Source organism: Erinaceus europaeus, chromosome 5 (assembly GCF_950295315.1).
Source record: "Erinaceus europaeus chromosome 5, mEriEur2.1, whole genome shotgun sequence".
Lineage (NCBI taxonomy): Eukaryota > Metazoa > Chordata > Mammalia > Eulipotyphla > Erinaceidae > Erinaceus > Erinaceus europaeus.
The window spans coordinates 121,542,953-121,565,482 of record NC_080166.1 but is presented as its reverse complement, the minus strand read 5'-3'; the positions used below and the strand labels follow the sequence as shown (position 1 = coordinate 121,565,482).

The 22,530-nt window shown below is 42.3% G+C and overlaps 1 protein-coding gene and 1 long non-coding RNA gene across 2 annotated transcripts in view; both read left to right on the top strand.

Annotated features, from left to right (window-relative positions):
- The window catches only part of CDK8 (cyclin dependent kinase 8), a 243,254-nt gene that overhangs the window by 102,079 nt on the left and 118,645 nt on the right, over nucleotides 1-22,530 (top strand). The gene's annotated exons all lie outside the window — the stretch shown is intronic.
- LOC132538651 (uncharacterized) overlaps nucleotides 9,081-22,530 on the top strand; it is a 62,275-nt gene continuing 48,825 nt past the window's right edge. The window contains exon 1 of the long non-coding RNA XR_009550012.1: nucleotides 9,081-9,285. This is a non-coding gene — a long non-coding RNA (uncharacterized LOC132538651). The remainder of the gene's footprint in view (nucleotides 9,286-22,530) is intronic.

Below are 22,530 nucleotides of genomic sequence, written 5' to 3'. Positions count from 1 at the left end.
TCTCCTGGCCTTAGGAAATATCAGATATCTCTCTTTATTCCATTTGAGTCAACATTTTTTTTTCTTTTTTAAATTCCATGATACTTGAGTACTTGGTTTGAGTGAAAATCAAGTCTGACACTAAATCTGTGCCTTATGCAAAAAAGTCTAAAGGCCTTGAAGGGACATTGGAAATTATTGTTACCTTTCTCTCTACTTATCTGTCATTTGCCAGGTTTTATTCTTGTTACAGAGGATATCAAGTATAGAATACTCACCACACTGAATTATAACAACCTTGTTAATTTTCTATATTCTCAATAATACATATCTCCCTATAATCAATTTCCTAGTACTTTGTGAGCATGAATAATGTCCATGAAGTCAAAGCATGTTCCATTATATTGAGAGCCGGCTGTATGTCAGCCACCATATAATTTAATCCTCATGTCAATCTTAAAACACAGGCATTATCATGATTATTTCCATTTTCCAGATGAGAAGTCTGGTGCTTAAGAGATTCTCATCTTGTTCAATATGCACAGCTAGGACTACAATTTATACCATCTGCTTCCAGAGCATCTTTACCTCTACAGTGAACTAGTGAAGTCACATTGTTCATCAGAGCAACACAGGAGAGAAAGTCAGCAATTTTAAGAGGAAAATGGCACTGAGCACAGTGATACAGATACCACAAGTAGCCAGAGACTTAATATCCCTCTTCCCAAACACAGCAAAGAAACAATCATGGGAAAAACATAGAGGCAAAAAAGCTCAACACCAGCAAATAAATGGCCTCACCAAGAAGATGAAAGACATGCCACATGACAGCAAAGCATAAGTGGAAAAGTACTAAAAGGTTCAAACATAGCTCCATAGGCCAGATTCTTGGAGGATAAAATGAAGGAAATTGCCAACGTTGTTGAACCACATACTAGAAGAACATTCCAAAGGCAACATAACTATGTAAAGCTCCTAAAGATCTTGGACATTGAAACTATGATGCTAAAAGTGCTTATTCAAGTAAGTAGATCAGTAATGGAGAATAAAAGGTAAACAAAACCAAAGTATATGAAAAGTCATACCAGAGAGCAGAAAAAGAGTCAGTAGTTGAGAGAAAAATTCAATAGATGAGTTACCACCAACAGAAAGACAGAAGATATGAGGTGGAAGATAGGGTAGAGAAAAACATCAGGAATCCTCAATAAGGGAGTAGGCAGTAGTGCCCCTGGTAGAGTGCACATGTCAGCATGCACAAGGATATGGATTCAAGCCCCCAGTCCCCACCTGCAGGGGGTAAGCTTCTTGAACAGTAAAGCAGAGTTGCAGATGTTTCTCTCCTTCTATACTCTTCCTCTCAATTTGTCTCTATCTCAAATAAATAGTAACATAAAAAGAAAAAAAGAACTAACATAACTTCATAATACATTATGAAGATAATACAGGAGAAACCAGAGTTACATATTTATGTCATAGGAGTGCCCTAAAGAGTAAGGACAGATTTATTTAAAGAAATATTAGCCAAGAATTTCCACAAACTGAAGGAGATAGATTCAGATCCAGGAAGCATTGTGTTCCAAACGAATTCATACCAAAGCTCACTAAGGTACACAATAATTATACTGGCAAAGAAAATAGTTTTTAAAAGAAATGAGAGAAAAGCAGACAGTCACTTGTAATGGAATGCCTGTAAGTTTATCAACAGAAACTAAAGGCTAGCAAGAACTGGCAGGTCATATTCAAAGTCTGGAATGAAAAAGACTCCCAAGAATATCCATTTGAGTTGTCAATTATATTTGAAGGAGTGATAAAGAGATTCCCAGACAAGCAACAGTAAAAGGAAATTCATTTCCACAAAACCAGCCCTACAAGAAATAGTAAGGGACTTACTATTTATGGGGGGATTAATGGTTTACAGTACAGTTGTTGACACATGACTATAATTTCTCATCTCCCCATGATAGGTACTCGCAAGACACTGTCACCCCAACTTAGGTCCTTTCCCACCATCATGCACCAGAATCCCAAAGTCCTCTCCATCCCTTCCTTTCCCCTGAAAATTAAACTTCAAAAACAACTATAGTTTTATAGGTTATCTCAAAAAATAAGTGAAATATATATACATATATTTTAATTATTTAGAGAGCAGGAGGAGAAAGGAGAGAAGGACATGAAGCTTCATCCATGAAGCTTCTCCAGTGTTGTCCATGGTGCTTCCATGTGATGCTAGGACATGAACCCAGAGCCTTGCACACGATAAAGCATAAACTTCCAGGTCAACTTTTTCCTGACCCCTTATTTATTTTTCAGTATGATGTTGAGGACTGAACCAAGGACTCTGCACATACAGAATGCTTGGCCCAATATATATCGTATATATTTATGTGTGTGTGTGTGTGTATATATATATATATATATATATATATATTAATTTTTACTTAGGGATACCAAAGCCACATTCTACCATCTATAGAACTCTACTCATTTCTGTCTTGTGAATTATACCTCTCTATGGGGCACACTAACACCTGATTCCCTTCTGTACTTATTTCATGGGTTTATAAAAATGGCTTTACCTTGAAAAAGAGATCACTATTTCTTAGTGGTGCATTGCATGCATACTATCTGGTCTCAAAGCCCTTGTGCCAAGTTAATTTATTTCTTTAAGAGCTGCACAATTTTTGTCTTGTAGAGAGAGAATTACACCACTGTGAATTACACTGTTCTCTGCTCACTGAGCTGCCTTCTGAGTTCTTTGTAAACCATTTTAATGTGTTGTTTTGCTACTTGGATAGGAAAGTTGTCATTGATGCATACCAGGCAGGCCGAGTCTGGGATTCTTCATTCATGACTCCCTCTTTAGCTTGCTGAATATTTACAAATGTGTTTCTTTCAGGAACATATTCTTTCATGAGGGGTGGGGGTGGTGAGGGAGAGTTACCTGTGCTCATTTTTCACTATTTGCAGAGCTTATTATCCACTGCAAATGAGCACTGGAGGTTTGACCCAGGGTCCTCATGCATGGTAACTTGGCCCCAGCTTCACTTTTGGATGATTAAAAATATGTGTCTATGGGCTGGGTGGCGGCATTCCTTATAGAGTGTGTGCATTTGCCGGGATAGCCTGATGGTGCTTCTTCCCGAGCTAGTGCTCTCTGGGTTGGAGAGAACTCAACTGGAGCCCATCTAGGCTGCTGCGTGGGAGAGGGATCAGGAACTCGTGCCGCACTAACTTCGCAGGAGATACACTCTGGAACTCTCGGAGCCGGAAAGCAATTTCCAAGTGTCTTTAATCAGAAGAGCAGCTGTATTTATACTCTCCAAGTAGGGTGGAAACAGGATGTGACATAGAGAGGGTGGGGCGAAAAGTGACTCGTGGAAGATCAGGGTGTGATAAGGAGAGGGGGCAGAGCAGGTGAGAATTCTACCACTGAACCACCAATGCCCTGGAGGGAAGGTGGTGCTTTATGTAAATGTAAAAGTGATTTATGTAAATAGACCGCAGCTTTGAATGGGATCAAACTAATCTCATACAGACATACTGGTGTTTACGCCGGGGGGAGCTGGCATACTATCCAACATGCATTACCATCTATGAGGACCCAGGTTCAAGCCTCTCATGCCCATCTGTAAGGGGGAAGCTTCAGGATCAGTGAAGCAGCCTTGCAAGTGTTTTTTTCCCCCCTCCCCTGCCCTCTCCTCTGTTTCTATCTCCTTCAGAAAGAAAGGGAGGAAGGAAGGAAAGAAAGAAGGAAAGAGTTGGCTGCTAGGAGTGGAGTTGTCATGCACGCACCAAGTCCCAGTGATAACCCTAATGAGAAAAAGAGGGTATGTTAAGCACACATATTACCATGTGTAAAGACCTGGGTTTGAGCCCCTGCTTCCTACCTGCAGAGGGGAAGCCTTATGAATGGTGAAGCAGGTGTGTAGGTGTCTATCTCCCTCTGTGTCTCCCATCCCTCTCAATTTCTCTGTCCTATCAAGTATAATAGGAAAAAGGAAAGGGGGGTGAGTATTTCCATGCTTGTGGTTTTTTAAAATTTTTTTATTATCTTTATTTATTGGATAGAGACAGCCAGAAATTGAGAGGGAAGGGTGTGATAGAGAGAGAGAGAAACAGGGAGACAACTGCAGCAGTGCTTCACCACTCGCAAAGCTTTCCCCCTACAGGTGGGGACCGGGGGCTTGAACCCAGGACCTTGTGCATTGTAATAGGTGCACTCACTCAACCAGGTGTGCCAGCACCTGGCCCCTCCATGCTTATGTTTTTATGAAACTTTTTTCATTTTTTAACCTTTATAATTTACTTGTTTTTTATTTATTTATTTGATAGAGCCAGAGTGAAATGGAGAGGGGAGAGGGAGGAAGAGAGAAAGAGACAGCTGCAGCTGTAGAACTGCTTCATCACTTTTCCTCTACAAGTGGGGAGCAGCAGCTTGAGCCTGAGTTCTGGGCTTCTCCAACACGTGCTCTCTGCGGGGCACACTGACACCTGATTCCCTTCTGTACTTATTTTGTGGGTTTATAAAAGTAGCTTTACCTTGGAAAAGAGATCACCATTTCTTAGTGGTGCATTGCATGCATACTATCTGGTCTCAAAGCCCTTGTGCCAAGTTAATTTATTTCTTTAAGAGCTGCACAATTTTTGTCTTGTAGAGAGAATTACACCATTCAAGCAGCAATGACTGCTTTAGAAATTGTAGAAATCGCCTCTCTTTGTTCAAGCTGAAGTCTCTGCATCCTTGATTTTGTCTAAATGGTTCTCTTATCCTCACACAGAACCCATTCTCAGGTCACCAAGAAATGCTTTGTTTGCTTACCAGCCCCAGGAGGGGAGGAAGCAGTCATTTGCAGGGTACTCACACAACCAGGTGAACCACTACTGTGCTGTGGCATGGGAAAATGGTTTTGAATGGTAAAAGGGTTTGGCATCGTGCCAACCTATTTACTTAGGAACCTGCTCAGTCCTGTCTGGGAAATTGGATGGACAAGCAAGAAAGAATTAAGTATAATTTCCAAATTGTCCTGTCTGGGGGAGGGTGGTGTAGTAGTGGTGGTATGAGGGTGGGAACAATGCTCATGGAACCTGTGTCTTGGAGAAGAAGAATCCTTTAGGCCTTCATAGAAGCCCAGCACTCAGGACTGGAGAGGTGGGCCCAGGAGGACAGATTCCCCAGTGTAGTGGCTGAGATAATTAGATTAATGGACAACCACTGTGTCTCAACATAAGGCAACTCCAGATACAGCTGTGAAGTGGGAGTCTAGTGGGACCACTCAGAGTCTCACTTGCTCTTTCATTAGACCTACTGTGAGCCAACCAGACATTGTGCTCAGTTTAGGAATTCGTGAGAACATGTATGTTTGTTGGAAGGGTGAGAGAAAGTGACATGTTGCAAGTTTCATAATATTTTGAGTAGTCTGAGCTGTGGATTATTTAACTATTTGAGTCAAAGGCTTTTGCCATTGCCAAAGTTTTACTTCTCTGAGTCAACTTTTACAGCTAGAGACAGAGGGACTTCTTCCTGTGCTAAAACCTGGGTTGTGTGCATGACAAAGCAGGCACATTCCCAGGTAAGCTGTATTGCTGGCCCACTGATACCATTTTTGAAAACAGCAATTTTGTGGCAGATGTAATTATTTACATAATATTTGTACAAGCCTGGGAATAGACTGTGGACACTTAAAATATGCCAGTGTTTTTTCACAATTGCATTGGCATTTCTTTATTTTTCAATATATATGTATATGATTATAAACAGAAGAGGGAACTGGCCTTTTTCAGCTTGCACAGGGTCTTTCCTGCCCTGTGATCAGCCTGTCTCCAGGTGAATGGGAACTTGCTTTTCAAAGTGTGGTCTCTGGCTTAGCAGATTTGCCTCCCCTTCAGATTGTTTCCTGTTGTTAAAATTTTCGGAGGCTCTTGCCGGCGGGGCTAGCTTCACGGGCGGGTAACAGAGACGCGGAGACAACGGCTGGGCAGGGAAGCTGTATCTCTTTATTCAGGAACAACGATTCATAAACTAAGACAAACTAATCACCAAACAGAACTCTGCTGTCTCTTTGCTGCGGCGTAAGCACTCTCTCTTACTCTGCAACTCTACAACTCTGGAACTCAGGAACCCTCTGAACTCTGTCACTCTGGAACTCTGGCGGGTTTCCTTCAGGGCGGGGCCAAGCGGGCCCACGAAATTTAACTGGACTGATCCAATTCTCTCGGTGGGGGAGAACTAGAACCCAATGTAAAGCATACAACAATTTACCCTTTTAACTAAATGGCTACAGTATCAAGGGTGTGGGGTGAACAGAAACATATATCATACAGGCATTTTTTTAAAAGAAACTGGCACAAACATGGAGAAACATGCAAGCAAATAACAAGAACCAGCGTGCTGCCACGGGAAGGCCTGAGGGGGCCATATCTGCCTCTGTGGGCTAAACTTTATCAGCTTAAAAAAAAACATTTCTTGCCTCTGGGGGGCGTACTTTCTTCGACGGGCATTTGCATGGGGGCGGGGAACGGCCTAGAGTCCCAAAGGCAGCTGGCTGCAACTTACTTACTATGAAACAAAACTTGTTATTAGCATATCTACTGCACGATCCAACGTTTCTAATAGAGAAGGAATTTGAGACTTTTACATATCAACAACGTCTTTTAACCTTTTGTTACACCCATTCAAGATGGAGACACACCCTAGGTGTGGGCCGGAGAGGAAACCTCAGGCATGAGAATAATTAGCATAGCCATTGTGCGATCTACCATTTCTAATAGAGAAGGTAATGGAGAGTTTTACACATCAACAAGTCTGTTTAACCTTTTTTTTAGACCAACTTAGTTAAAATATATTGCTTGTTAACTAATTTTTACCTCAGACTTTAAATGTAAGTTAATTTTATCTTTATGAGAATTACTTTGAAAACCTTTTTCATTTAACTTTGACTAGTAAGAATTTAGCCTTAAAGCTATTGTTTACCAAACTTTAAACATACACATAAACATGGTCATTAATACACAAGGAGAGAAACCTTTGTTACGAAGACATGTCATTTTAAACACGAATTTAAATCTGTACTGTCTTAGTTGTTGTTGGGGGGGGGGGTTCACCATCCGGAGGTGGCTTCTCGCGCAGCTTCACTTCTAGGAATTGCAGGTTGTGATCTCTGCACAAATCTCTGCGTACTCCAGCTTGTCTGCCTTCAGACCGGACCGGCGGCTGGAGATCTCGTGTGCCCAGTTTCAGCAGGGAGCCCGGGGGTCCAGGAGGCCCGGGATGGTTCCAGAATTTATAGAAAGAGGGCAGGCAGGCCAGTTTTGTAGAAGGCGTGGGCCTAGGTGCCCAGGGGTGGCGGCCATGATAGGCCGCCGCGGCCCTGCCCCATGGCCCTGCCATGTCTGCTGCCCTGTTCGCAGTGGCCGAGCAGCATGGAGGGATCACACGTCCACGTGCCCTGCGCCACGCAGTGGAGAGCCGGCTCCTGTGGGCTGGCCTCGGGCTCTTGCGTGTTGGCATCGGGCTCCAGCATGTTGGCATCGGGCTCCAGCATTTTGGCATCGGGCTCCAGCATGTTGGCGTCAGCCTCCTGCGGGCTGCGGGGCTCTTGGGGCTCTTGTGTGCTGGCGCCGGCCTCCTGCGGCTGTGGGGCTGCGGGCGCAGTGCGCGGGGTTGTCTGGGCGCAGCCGGCTGGCTGGCTGTTTAACCAGGTGGAAACAGCAGCTCCGCCCGCTGGCTCTTCCCGCTGGCTGTTCTGAGTTCGCCCGAGCGAGTGGAAACCACAGAGTGGTCCAGAGATAAATGTTCCAGAAACAGCAAAACAGTCTCGTGAAGAAAGAGCAGAGGCCTTTGGAGATCTCTTCACAAGCAGAAGAGAAGGCCATAGTGCATAGGTAGCCAAATTGTCTTTACTTATCTGAGAGATGCGCAGGTCAGGTCCACATGGGCGCCATTTGTTGTTAAAATTCGGAAGGCTCTTGCTGGGCGGGTTAGCTTCACGGGCGGGTAACAGACGCGGAGACAACGGCTGGGCAGGGAAGCTGTATTTCTTTATTCAGGAACAACGATTCATAAACTAAGACAAACTAATCACCAAACAGAACTCGGCTGTCTCTTTGCGGCGGCGCAAGCACTCTCTCTTACTCTCGAACTCAGGAACTCTCCAACTCTGGAACTCTCCGAACTCTGGCGGGTTTCCTAGGGGCGGGGCCAAGCGGGCCCGCGAAATTAACAGGACTGATCTAATTCTCTTGGCGGGGGAGAACTAGAACCCAATGTAAAGCATACAACAGTTTCCAGCACAGAACCCACCTTCTCACATAGTCACCAGTTGGTTCTGAACCTTCAGAATATTTGAGAAACACAGCTTTAGAGGACACAGAAGATAAGTCACACACAGACCCTGACCTCCATCTCCTTGGCTTGTGCTGGACTATATACAGCTTTGTTCTGTGTTTGGGGAAAGGAGTACACACCTGGTACAGCACACTCACTCATTAATGCAAGGGGAGGTGGGTGGAGCCAGGCTCCAAGACCTAGCTCCTCCTCCACTCACAGGCCAGAACTTCGTATTCAGTGTTGGCAATGGCAGCTGATATTTCATGAGATACAAATATGTGGAAATGTGTTTTCTTGATTCACAAGTCAAATTTATAGGGACAGGAAGTATAAAGGTTGTTGCCAGAGGCTGAAAGAAGGAAGGAGCCAAGAGGCATTGATTTGTGGGTACAGCTTCAGTTTTGCAAGATGTGGAGTTTCAGGGATGGCCGTGATATTGTATGATAATGGAAATACCTTTGATGCTACTAAACTGTACAGTTATGAATACTTGGCATAGTGCTTTATGTGTCTGTATATTTTACCACAGTAGGGGAAATGGTAAGGAGGGACAATCAGTGGGACTGATAGGCTAACTGGCAGCAGGACCCAGGGCTGGAAAGAATGGGAACAACTATACTGCCCAGCTCTAGAGACCATCACACTGTCCTCCTTCAAGTCCTCCTGACTCACTGCTTCTTACCCTTCCCTCTCTGTCAGATGTTAAGGACTTCCTGTAATTCTCAGGTTCCTGGCATGCTGCAAGTGGGGTGCAGCCCATTGCAGCTGCCCAGGAAGGCCTCAGGGGATCCTATAGGGAAAGGCTGAGTTTGATCTAAAGAGAAACACGTGACCCAAAACATCCTTACCATGGGAAATTGGGAGGGAGGAGGGATGGGGTCCTCTCCCTTTTCTCACAGGTGCTTAGAAGGAGACTCTGAAGAGAGCTCTCTCAGCCACTAACAAGTCACAATGCAGAAGGTCCATCTCTCCAGGCAAATGTAAGTTCCTTGGGGTGATCTAGCTCTGTGCACCCTCTCCCTGCCTGTGCTGACAAACACCATCAGGGCAGGCAGGAAGAGATGAAAAAGAACGCTGTTGTGCCCATCAAATAATGGAGACAGGGAAATTCATATTTTAAAGTACATGCTACTCAGACTTACTGGTGGAGAGAAATTTTGGGCAGTTGGGAAGGAAGGAAAGTGCCAAGGCAGTTTGCTACTGTGCTGTTGTGTGTGCTCGGAGTCTGCTGGGAGGAGAGAATATTCAGGAAATGCCAGGTGAACTCTTCCTGGGCAGGAATGTCATGTGGTAATGAGTTCTAGGTCACCAAAGCTCTGAGCTTGTGGGTCCTGAGCTCTTCAGCAGAAATCTCTGGCTGTGGCCTGCAAACTCTGGTTCTGGTAAACATTTCCTTCAGGAAGCTCTGAAACAAGACTAGCCAGGCAGATAAGTTGTTATTTTACTACCACAGGGCCAAGGCTTAATGCACCTAACTGACAAGGGGACACAGTGTGATGAAGGAGCCACCACTCACTGGGCAGGAGGTCTCAGCAGCCTGCAGCCTGGCACCAGTCCAGGGCAGATCATGAGACCCTGTGCCTGGAGAACCTTTTAGGAGGTTTCTCCCTCCACTCTTGAAAGGAAGGATCCTGTCTGTACTAGGCCCCTCAAGAGTGGAGGAGAAACACAGCCGTTCCTTAGAGAACAAGGCCACCTGCAGTCAGACTGAGGGCCAGGTTCCTCATCACTGCTGATGGGCATTCTGGGAACTGCTGCTAAAGAGGGACCACTAGTCTGGGGCAGACCAGTCTGATTCAGCTGAAAAAAGCTTTGAAACATCTGCTGGACTCCCACACAGGCTGTGTTGAGGACTTCTCCAGTTTGTTGGCCTGTGCTGTTGGTATCTCATTTCGGTTTTTTTGTGCCCTGTGTCTCTCATTCCACAACCTGCTCCAGAGCCATTCTTTAAGGAATGCCACTCTGACACAGGAGCTGGAAGAAAATGGAGAGCTGCAGGTAAAATGGCAGTAGGAGTGATTACTGAGATGAGTGTGTGGCGCCCCTGAGGAGGTAGGAAGATACCCCTATAGGGGTAGAGAGGGGCCCTAAGAAGATGAAGAGGGGCTCCTGGGATAGAAAGAGCACTGGAGAATAGTGGGGCAGAGCAGCAAGTCTGGGATTTCTGCCTATACCTTAGAGGCCATGGTAAGTTACTGAGCCCTGGCTTCCAGAGGGTGACACAGATGCTGCCTGCCAAGTTTCTGAGGGGCATAAATCAAGCAGTGTGTAAACACTGCTTGGGAGGTGATACAGTGCTGTTTGAATGTGAGATAGGTAGTAGAGGGGAAAGCTAGATGGAATCAGGCACGAAATTAGAGGACCTTTCCAGCTGCTCACTGCCAGTCTTCTCCATCGACTCACTCAGTGATGGAGAGAACCCTTTTAAGTAATGCCCCAGGGTCATGGGCCTAGACTGAGCTCCACAAATCAAAGGAGTTATTCTTTCTTTGTAGTAGCTGCAGGCTCTCTTCCAGACAGGTCACTCAGCAGCAGAGTGAACCAGTGCTGCAAAAGGAGGAGGGGGTCCAGAATATGTGGGGGACAACTCCCAGAACCAATTATAATAAAACCACTGTAGCACTAGGGAAGCGGTTTGGAGGTGGACATGACTGTGCCACCCCCAAGCTCCTGTGACCTGTGCCCATGGTGTGTGAGGTGCTTGCCCTGAGCCCTTGTGGAACTCATATCCAGGCAGATGCTGGGGGCACTGCCCTTTCTGAGGTTGCCCAATGCTTTGGTCTTAGTACCCGCTCTCCTGTTGTCTTAAAATGATTGTCATGATCTATTTTAATTTTAGTTCATGGAGATGAATCTCAGCTGCATGTCTGTTTACACAGTTATACATGAGAGCAGACATTTCAATCAGTAAAATTCAGAAAATGAGGGTGGAGCAGTAGTGCAGCGAATTAAGCGCACATGGCCTGAAGCACAAGGACTGAGGTAAGGATTCGGGATCGAGCCCCCGGCTCCCTACCTGCAGGAGCGGTCACTTCACAAAGGGTCAAACAGGTCTGCAGGTGTCTCTTTCTCTCCCCCTCTCTGTCCTCCTTTCCTCTCTCAATTTCTGTCTGTCTTATCCAATAACAACAAGGGCAACAAAATGGGAAAAATGGCCTCTAGGAGCAGTGCAGGCACCAAGCCCCAGCAATAACCCTGGAGGCAAGCAAAAAACAAAAAATTCTCACAGATAATCACCACCTAGGAGATGCCATAGACTGCTGTGTGAGACTCTTCCAGCCTCGAGTTCACAAACACTGAGGAAAACAAAACAGACCTGAAGGAGCCAGGGGAGAAAAATGGGTTCTAGGTCCCCAAGTGAAGGGAGTAAAAGTGTAAGGTGGAACTTGCTGTGTTAACAGGTCTTCTCTGCCTAGGCTTTCATGCCAAAATTTTAGATACATCAGATCAATATTGACAGGATCAAGCAAGCATCCAATATACTCTAGAAGTTGGTTGGAAAGCCAGGCTGGCTAGCACTACCACATCCCCAGCAGCTGACCCTTGTCAAATATCCTGAGGTTCAGTCTTCTTGTTTGCAAATAGAAGGCAATCTTTTCCTCTGACCTTTGAGTTTCTACGCACATCACATGGGAGAATATACAAGAGCTAAATTTGTAAACTATCAAGTGTCGTACAGATCATATGGGCTTAAGTACCTTGTTCTGAGAAGGAAGCTGCAGAAATTATACCCATTCTTCCCAGATGAACATACAGCTTCAAGGCAAAAAGTAGTACCTCTGCAAATCCCTGTAAATATATATATAGACTGCATAGGACCTCTACAGTCAAAATAGTTCTGCAACACAGAACTTTGTTGATAGGAAAGATGTGGAATTACACCTCTGTTATATTAAAATTTTGTAATAAATTTTTTTAGGGGGTCGGGCTGTAGCACAGCAGGTTAAGTGCACATGGCATGAAACTTGAGGACCAGCATGAGGATCCTGGTTCGAGCCCCCGGATCCCCACCTGCAGGGGGGTTGCTTCACAAGGGGTGAAACAGGTTTGTAGGTGTCTGTCTTTCTCTCCCCATCTCTGTCTTCCCCATCTCTCTCCATTTCAGTCCTGTCCAGCAACAACAACATCAATAACAATAATAATAACCACAACAATGATAAAAACAACAAGGGCAACAAAAAGGAAAATAAATAAAATATTAAAATTTTTTTAAATTTCTTTATCGGGGAATTCATGTTTTGCCAGTCCCTGTTCAGGCTCCATATGCCGAGCTAGCTTCAGGGGTGGGAGAGAGACAACAAGGAACTCATGGTTGAGTGGAAACGCAATCCATTGTTTATTGATCAGAAAAGAAACTGCATTTATAATTTCCAAAATGGAAGTGGCAGGGTGGAAAAAAGGAAGTGACTAGGAGAGGGGGCGGAGTGGAAAAAGCAGAACCAGTGGGGATTACACCATTGGGGATTAAACCAATGCCCTGCAGGCAGGGCGGATCTCAGACAAAACAATGATTATGTAAATAGACCACAACATCAAGCAATGCAGCAGATCTGGCATAATGAACAACAATGTTTTACATTTGACAGTAATCCAATAGTTTGTACATGCATAACATTTCCCAGTTTTCCATATAACAATACAATCCCCACTAGGTCCTCTGTCATCCTTCTTGGATCGGTATTCTCCCCACCCACCCATGCACCCCAGAGTCTTTTACTTTGGTGCAATACACCAATGCCAGTTCAGGTTCTGCTAGTGTTTTCTTTTCTGATCTTGCTTTTCAACTTCTGCCTGAGAGTGAGATCATCCCATAGTCATCCTTCTGTTTCTGACTTACTTCACTTAACATGAATTTTTCAAGGTCCATCCTTGAAAGATGAGCTGAAAACGGTGAAGTCACCATTTTTTATAGCTGAGTAGTATTCCGGGAGATATATGTGTGTGTGTGTGTGTGTATATATATATACCACAACTTGCTCAGCCACTCATCTGTTGTTGGACACCTGGATTGCTTCCAGGTTTTGGCTATTACAAATTGTGCTGCCAAGAATATGTGTACACAGATCTTTTTGGATGGGTGTGTTGGGTTCTTTAGGATATATCCCCAGGAGAGGAATTGCAGGATGATAGGGTAGATCTATTTCTAGCCTTCTGAGAGTTCTCCAGACTGTTCTCCGCAGATGTTGGACCAATTGACATTCCCACCAGCAGTGCAGGAGGGTTCCTTTGACCCCACAACCTCTCTAGCATTTGCTGTTACCTTTTCTGATGTATAACATTCTCAGAGGAGTGAAGTGATATCTCATTGTTGTCTTTATTTGCATTTCCCTGACAATCAGAAACTTGGAGCATTTTTTCGTGTGTTTCTCGGCCTTTTGGATCTCTTGTGGTGAATATTCTGTCCATGTCTCCCCCCATTTTTGGATGGGGTTGTTTTCTTGTTGTTGATATTTGCAAGTTCTTTATATAATCTGGTTATTAGATCTTCTCCCATTCTGTGAGGGATCTCTTGGTTTGAGTAGTGGTTTCTTTTTTTTTTTTTAATATTTCTTATTATTTATTTATTCCCTTTTGTTGCCCTTGCTGTTTTATTGTTGTAGTCATCATTGATGTCATTGTTGTTGGATAGGACAGAGAGAAATGGAGAGAGAAGGGGAAGACAGAAAGGGGGAGAGAAAGATAGACACCTGCAGACCTGCTTCACAGCTTGTGAAACGACTCCCCTGCAGGTGGGGAGCTGGGGGCTTGAACCGGGATCCTTACACCAGTCCTTGTGCTTTGCGCCACCTGCACTTAACCCGCTGTGCTACAGTCCGACTCCCAGAGTAGTGGTTTCTTTTGCTGTGCAGAAGCTTTTTAATTTGATGTCGTCCCATAGGTTTATACTTGCTTTGGTCTTTGTAATTAGGTTTGTTTCATTGAAGATGCCTTTAAAATTTATGCAGAAAAAGAGTTCTGCCAATAATTTCCTCTAAGTATCTTATAGTTTCTGGTCTAACATCCAAGTCCTTGATCCACTTGGAATTTACTTTTGTATTTGGTGAAATATAGTGGTTCAGTTTCATTCTTCTGCATGTTTCAACCAACCCATTGTTTCCAACACCATTTGTTGAAGAGACTCTGCTTTCCCCATTTGATAGTCTGGGCACCTTTGTCAAAGATTAGATGTCCATAGGTGTAGGGGCTTACTTCTGGACTCTCAATTCTATTCCACTAGTCTATTCCACTAGTGTGTCTATTAATGTGTCAGTACAAAGCAGTTTTGATGACAATGGCCCTGTAATACAACTTGAGATCTGGGAGTGTGATGCCTCCAGTTCTGTTCTTTCTTAAGATTGTTTTGGAAATTCTAGGTCTTTTCTGGTTCCAGATAAACATTTGTAGCATTTGTTCTATTCTCCTAAAAAATGTGTTTGGGATCTTGATGGGGATAGCATTAAATTTGTAGATGACTGGGTAGTATATTCATTTTGATGATGTTAATTCTTCCAACCCATGAACATGGAATATCTTTCCACTTCTTTGTGTCTTTTTCAATTTCCTTGAGTACTGACTCATAATTTTCAGTATACAAGTCTTTCACTTCTTTGGTTAGGTTTACTCCTAGGTATTTTATTGTTTTTGTTGCTATAGTAAAAGGAATTGATTTCTGGATTTCAACTTCTTCTTAGTGTTTGCATAGAGGAATGCCACTGATTTTTGAATGTTAATTTTGTAGCCTGACACCTAACTGTATTACCTGATGGTATCCAAAAGATAATTGCTGGGTTCCTTAGGCTTTTCTATGTATACTATCATGTCATCCTCAAATAGGGAGAGTTTGATTTCTTCTCTTCCAATCAGTATCCCTTGAATTCCTTGCTCCTGCCTGACTGCTATGGCAAGAACTTCTAACACTATGTTGAATAGTAATGGTGATGGTGAGCAGCCCTGTCTAGTACCTGATCTGAGGGGAAATGCTTCCAGTTTTTCACCATTGAGTATGATGTTGGCTGTAGGTTTGCTATATATAGACTCCACTATCTTCAGGAATTTTCCATCTATTCCCATTTTTGTAGTGTTTTGATCATAAAGGGATGTTGTATTTTGTCAAAGGCTTTCTCTGCATCTATTGCTATGACCATGTGGTTTTTGGTCTTGCTTTTATTGATGTGGTGGATCAATGTGGTTGATTGATTTACATATATTAAACCAAAGTTGCATCCCTGGGATAAAGTCCACTTCGTCATGATGAACAATCTTTTTAATATACTGCTGTATCTAGTTGGCTAAAATTTTGTTCACTATTTTAGCATCTGTGTTCATCAGAGATATTCGTCTTTAGTTTTCTTTTTTAGTTGTGTCCCTGTCTGGTTTTGGTATCAGAGTGATGTTGGCTTCATAGAAGCTGGAAGGGAGTATTCCAGTGTCTTTAATCTTCTGGAAGACCTTTAAAAGTAGAGGTATTAGTTCTTCTTTGATGTTTTTGTAGAATTCATTTGTAAAACCATATGGTCCAAAACTTTTATTTTGTGGAAGGTTTTTGATAACTTTTTCAATTTCATTAGCTGTGACGGGCCTGTTCATGTTATCTAGTTACTCTTTACTTAGTTTTGGAAGTTGGTAGGTATCTAGGAAATCATCCCTTTCTTCCAGGTTCTCTAGCTTGGTGAAATATAGTTGTTCATATAGTTGTTCATATAGTTGTTCATAATATGTTGAATTTCAGTGGTGTTGTGATATCTCCTCTCTCATTTACTATCCGATTTATTTGGGTCTTCTCCCTTTTTTGTTTTGTGAGTCTGGTTAAAGGTTTGTCAATTTTGTTCACTCTTTCAAAGAACCAACATTTATTTTTGTTGATCTTTTGAATGGTTTTCTTATTTTCAATGTTACTGATTTCTGTCCTAACTTTAGTGATTTCTGTCCTTCTGGTTGCTTTAGAGTTCCTTTATTCTTCTTCATCTAGGTCTTTAAGATGTGCAATCAGGCAGTGTATTTGTGCTTTTGTTTGTTTGTTTGTTTCCTAATGTTTGCTTGTTTGGCTATGAACTTCCCTCTCAGTACTGCCTTAGCTGCAAAATATTTCAAAAATATTTTGATAGCTTGTGTCTTCATTTTCATTGAACTCTCGAAACATTTTGATTTCTTCCTTGATTTCCTTTTTGACCCAGTAGTTCTTAAGGAATGTACTGTTGAGCTTCCACATTTTGGGACTATTACTAATCTTTTGTTGATTGTTAAGTGTTAGTTGAATTCCACTGCAGTCTGAGAAGATGCTTGGGATGATTTCAATGCTCTTGAATTGGCTGATGCTGTCTTTGTGTCCTAACATAAGGTCTATCCTTGAGAATGGGCCATGTGGACTTGAGTAAAATCTGTATTCCAGTTTCTTGGGATCAGTGACTCAGAAAATGTCCAATAGTTCTAGTTTATCTATCTCCTCATTTAGCTCCCTTTTGTCTTTATTGATTTTCTGCCTGATCTGTCAAGTTGAGTGAGTGGGGTGTTGAAGTCCCCTACTATGACTGTGTTGCTGTTAATATATTGCTGTAGCTCTTTCAGAAGATGTTTGATGTATTTAGATGGCTTCTCATTGGGTGCATAGATGTTAATAATTGTTAAGTCCTCTTGATTGACTGGTCCTCTAAGTAGTGTCCATCCCTATCTTTTTAAATTTTATCTATTTTAAAGTCTGTCATGTCAAATATGAGAATAGTTGTTCCTGCCCTTTTTTGTGGGCCATTGGCCTATATGATAGTTTTCCATCCTTTCACTTTGAGTCTGTGTTTGTCTTGTTGAGTTAGGGAGGTTTCCTGTAGACAGCATATTGCTGGGTTGTGTTTTCTGATCCATTTTCCTACTCTGTGCCTTTTAGTAGGTGAATTCAGGCCATTGACATTTATTGATTTCAAAGATTGAAGATAGTTAATGCCATTCTTGTAGAGTTTTAGAGTGTTCTGATATATGGCCTTTTTATGGTGGTCTGACTGTTCATAGGAGACCTTTCAGAACTTCTTTCAGGGCAGGCTTGGTGATAGTTGATTCTTTCAACTATTGCTTGTCTGAGAAGGTTTTTATGCCTCCATCTAGTCTGAATGACAGTCTAGTAGGATACAGTAGTCTTGGTTGTAAGCCTTTATTATTGAGTACTTGATAGATATCTTGCTGTTCTCTTCTGGCCTGTAGTGTTTGTGTGGAGCAGTCTGCTGCTAATCTTATGGGTTTTCCTCTGTAGGTGACTCTTTGTTTTTCTCTTTCAGCCTTGAGGATCCTTTCTTTATCTTTATTCCTTTCCATTCTAAATATGATGTGTCTTGGTGTTTTTAAGTCTGGGTTAATTCTGTTTGGGACCCTCTGGGCTTCTTGAACCTTTATGTCTTTGATGTTGTCTATACTAGAGAAGTTTTCTGCTATTGTGTCCTGAAGAATGCTTTCTTCCTCTCCCCCTTTCTTCCTCTAGTAAGCCAATAATGCGTATTTGTTTCTTTTGAGGTCATTCTATAGGTCTCTATTGTTGTTTTTAGTATCTGTTAATCTCTTTTTGAGATCTCTTACTTCTTTTTTAGTTGTGTCTAATTCATCCTCAATCTTGCTAATTCTGTCTTCAGCCTCATTCATTCTATTCTTTCTCCCCTCTACTGTTTTCTGAATTCATCTATTTTGTTACCTTGTTCTGATACTGTTTTAGCTTATTCAGCTAGTTGTGTTCTTATCTCAGCTATTTCAGCTTTCTGCTCTCTTATTACCTTGAGATAATTAGTGTTTTCTTCCAGAGTCTCATTTGTTTTTTCTGCATTTCTGATGACAATTCTTTCAAATTTTTTACTAACTCCTGTGATTATTTCCTTAACTAGTGTTTGGTTGTTGACCTCATTAGTTTGTGCTTCAACCTTTGTTGGGCTTTTAGGTGGACTTCTGTCCTAGTTCATTTCTCCAATATTTTTTCTTGTTGGCTTAACAATTCTATATAGTATGTTATGAGGTCCCTCTCTCAGTACTTTTCTTTTTTTTTAATTTTTTTAATTCTTTTTTTTTCAAACTTTATTTAATAAAGAGATAGGGAGCTAGAAGGGGACATCTGCAGCATTGCTTCACCACTTGTGAAGCTTCTCCCTCCCTGCAGGTGGAGTAGGGGACTTGAACTCAGGTCTTTGTGCATGGTAAATGTATGTTCTACCTGATGTGCCACTGTCCTGTCCTGAGATAGAGATATTTTATATTATGATTGTGATGTGGTACGCACAATCTCACTGAATTATTTAACTAAAATTATGAGTTTTATTGTATCTAAATTATATTTCATAAAGCTGACAAAAATATATGGAAGTCTTATGCCAACCACGTACTATGTTGGAAATAGCAAGGTAAATTAGAACTGGGCTCTGTCTACAAGTCTTTACAATTGACAAAATGCAATAAAGCATTGCCAGTGCTATGATAAATATCTACAGAGAGAATTAAGGTTGATCTTTTTTTATATTAGTGATTTAATCATGATTGACAAGTTTGTGTGATAAGAGGGGTACAATTCCATACAATTCCTGCCACCAGAGTTCCATTTCCAATCCTCTCCATTGGAAGCTTCCCTGTTCTTGATCCCTCTGGGAGTATCGACCAAAGATCTTTATGGGTTGCTGAAGGTGGGAGGTATGGCTTCTGTAATTGCTTCTCCACTGGACATGGGTATTGACAGGTCGATCCATACCCATGCCTGTTCCTATCTTTCCTTAGTAGGATAGAGCTCTGGGGAGGTATGGTACCAGGACTCAGTGGTGAGGCTGTCTGTCCAGGGAAGTCAGTTAGGTGTCATGGTAGCATCTGCAACTTGGTGACTGAAGGAGAGCAGGTTTGATAGTATTTGAACCAAGTGTTGAAAGATAGCTTACTATTTGCCAAGTTATAAAAGAATAGCAATTCTAGGCAGCAAGAGCAGAAGATCAAAACCGCAGAAGCTGGAAGTACCTAGGCAAATTCCAGTAAATGCAAGTGGTTGGTTGAAACATAAGTTTCCAGGAAGAGTGTTTGGAGATGAAAATGTCGATAGTAGTTGAGGTTGAAGGATCTCATCTACTAAAAGCATTCAGAGTGTAGCAGATAAACAGCGAAACTGCTGATGGCTTTAAGCTGTAGTAAACACATACAGTTTTCTGTTTTATAAATATTATTTTTGAAATAGAAAAGGACAGATTGGAAAGTGGTTAGTTAGGTTGAAGGCTGACAGAGCAACTTAAAGACTTTTGTAGTCACTCAGGCAGTATAAACATTGAATTTTGTTCTGTGTATTAGAGAGGAGATGTATGAAAAGTGTGAGGAGATGTAACTGGACTGACTTGAGTTTGAGGGTTCTGCCCAAGAAAGTGATGAATCAATAACTCTGGCTTGGGCAACCAGGTGGCAAGTTTGTCAAGATTGTGAATACTGAATACATTTACCTGCAGAGGCAAGCTTCGCAAGTGGTGAAGCAGGGCTACAGGTCTGTCTCTCTCTCCCTCTTAATCTCTCTGTCTCTCTCTCCCTCTTAATCTCCCGTCCCTCTCAATTTCTCTCTGTCTCTATCCTTAATATATATTTTAAAAAAGAAAGAAACAGAATTTGTCTAACAAATGGACAAAATGAAGCTTCACACCCTTTTTCTGTTTAAAAAAGATTTTGAATACAAAGAAGAGTAAGTTTGAGTAGGAAAGATGAGATCGGTTTGGGGTGTGCTGCACTTTATGTAGTTGATTTTAAGTGCAGTATCTAAAGAGAAATGGAATATCCAAGAGTAAAATGAAAAACGAGATTTAGACTAGATGTGGCTCAATGTATTCTACGTATAGGTGGCAATTGAAATCAAGGAATGAGTACAATTTCACAGGTGAATGAACACACTGAGTGGTAATCAAGGCATGCAGTTATGAAGTGAGCAGAAAATAAGAAGCCTTAATAGAAACTGAAATAATTATCAAAGAGATGGAGATGAGCCTCGTGGCTCATAGTGCAGAAAGTGATAGCATAAGGAAACTTAGAAAAAGATGAATAAGGACATGGGGATAGCCCACCAGGTAAAGTTCATGTCCTACCATGTGTGGGGCTCTGGTTTGAGCCCCAACACTACACGGGAGCACCCTAGCATTGGGGAAGCTCTACAGATGGCAGAATGATACTGCGGTTTCTCTTGCTCTCTCTTTCTCTAGAATGTTGAAAAAAAGTGTTGAGCAGATCTTTCAAAGGCCACATAAAAGAAGCCATTGGAGATGTGAAGTGGTCGATCACTTGTGTGTTATGTCATTGTGGTTGAAATAAAGTTGTGGCAGCAGAGCCTGACTACAGAAGGCCAAGCAAAGGGTAAGATGGCAGGAAATGGAGACAGTGAGTAGGTGCTCTGATTATGAAGTGGAAGATAAAGGTAGTGAGTAGGGAGAGAAAAATGAAAAGTATGATTTTTTTTCATACTGAAGAAAATTGACAAATTTTATACACTTTTGAGGGAAATGAAACCTGTGGGATAAAAGAAAAATAAATAGAAGAGTGACTCAGTGAAGAAAGGTCATACTTATGGAGATACATGAAAATAGAGGAGTTAAGGGAGTCGGGCGGTAGCACAGTGGGTTACGCGCACGTGGCGCAAAGCCCAAGGATCGGCATAAGGATCCTGCTTCGAGCCCCCGACTCCCCACCTACAGGGGAGTCACTTCACAGGCGGTGAAGCAGGTCTGCAGGTGTCTAACTTCCTCTCCCCCTCTCTGTCTTCCCCTCCTCTCTCCATTTCTCTCTGTCCTATCTAACAACGACAACAATAATAACTACAACAATAAAAAACAACAAGGGCAACAAAAGGGAAAATAAATAAATATTTAAAAAAAATAAAATAGAGTTAAGAAGAGAACATCTTTTCCATTGGAACACAGGAGTAAAGTAAAGGGCCAAAACAAATATAGATGACCTTACATGTTTGGAAGCAGTAGCTGAGGAAGTTCATGGCTAAAGACTCATTTCTCAATGGCTTTGAGGAAAGACATGAAAGTTGGAGTAGCTGTTAGAAGGTTGGAAAAGGAGCTAGCCAAAACAGCTAGCCGGCAGTTGATAAGAGCAATGAAGGTTGAATTCCATACATCTGCACGGTCATTTGTCTAGAATAGCTGATTTTTCTGTATCAGTATTAAACTGCCTCTGTCACAGCCAGGAGCAGATAGTTTGATTGTTCCACGATCTGGATATGACAGAAAGGTATGGTAGTTAGGACACTTAGAGATTGTGTGGAGAAAAGGATGAACTTCAGGGGGTAGTCAGAATGGAGAGAAAATGGAGCTATGCTGGATGCTGGTAGAATTGACATGGGTCAGGAGCAGGGGTACTCAGGCAGAAGATTCCAGAGAGATGCCAATATCTCAGCCATGACCAGTAATAAATTGAATAAGGAGAGGAAAAGCCACTGTTGTCCAGGCATTTTTCCTTGAATGTCCTTAAGTCCCCAGGGTGATGTGCATAGAATATCATGACAAAGGTGCATCATCAACGAGGTGTCAGATTTCTTAATAAATGGGAGAAGGGAGGATAGGAGGCCAGAAGATGTCATCCATATATATGGTGAGCATGGTCTGAACTTCAAAGGAATTTATATATAAGACTCACAGAACAAGTGACCTGAATGTGGGGGGTAAGGTCTCTGCTTCAGTGAGAAGGTAGGAGGTGAACTTGGGACTTGAAAAAATTTCTGGAAGGTTAGGAGGTAGAAGATGCTGAAGATGAAGGTACAGCTAATTGAGATGAGAGCAGGGAAGGGTGAGAAGGGAGGGAGAGCAGCTACTGAAAGCCAGGAAAAAGGAAACAGCATGGTTGGCATGTGTGGACGCCTTAGGCCCATGTCTTGGTTGAGGTCAGAGTATGGCAGAGGGAGAGATCCAGATAAGGCTTGTAAACCTCCAAGTTCTTTCTGGGCAACCAATCTTGGAAAACTTTGGGGTCTTTGGTTCCAGAAGAGTTTGATCAGAAGCTTTGCTGATGCCCTGGGGGAGGAGGAATAGTAGATTCATTTTTCTGCCTTGGTTATTTACCACTTGCTAGAATTAGCAACTGCTTAGATTTACAGTACAAAGATTTTACCTTAAACCTCTTCAGAGGGCAAAGATGATGCCCAAAGTTCCCTAAATAGACATATATTTTTAGCTGATTTGTAATAGAGTTGAGCTCATTTCTTACTTATGGTATAAGGGAACTTTAGAGCTAGAAGGGCCCATGTCAGAGTCTAGTCTCTAAGTCTC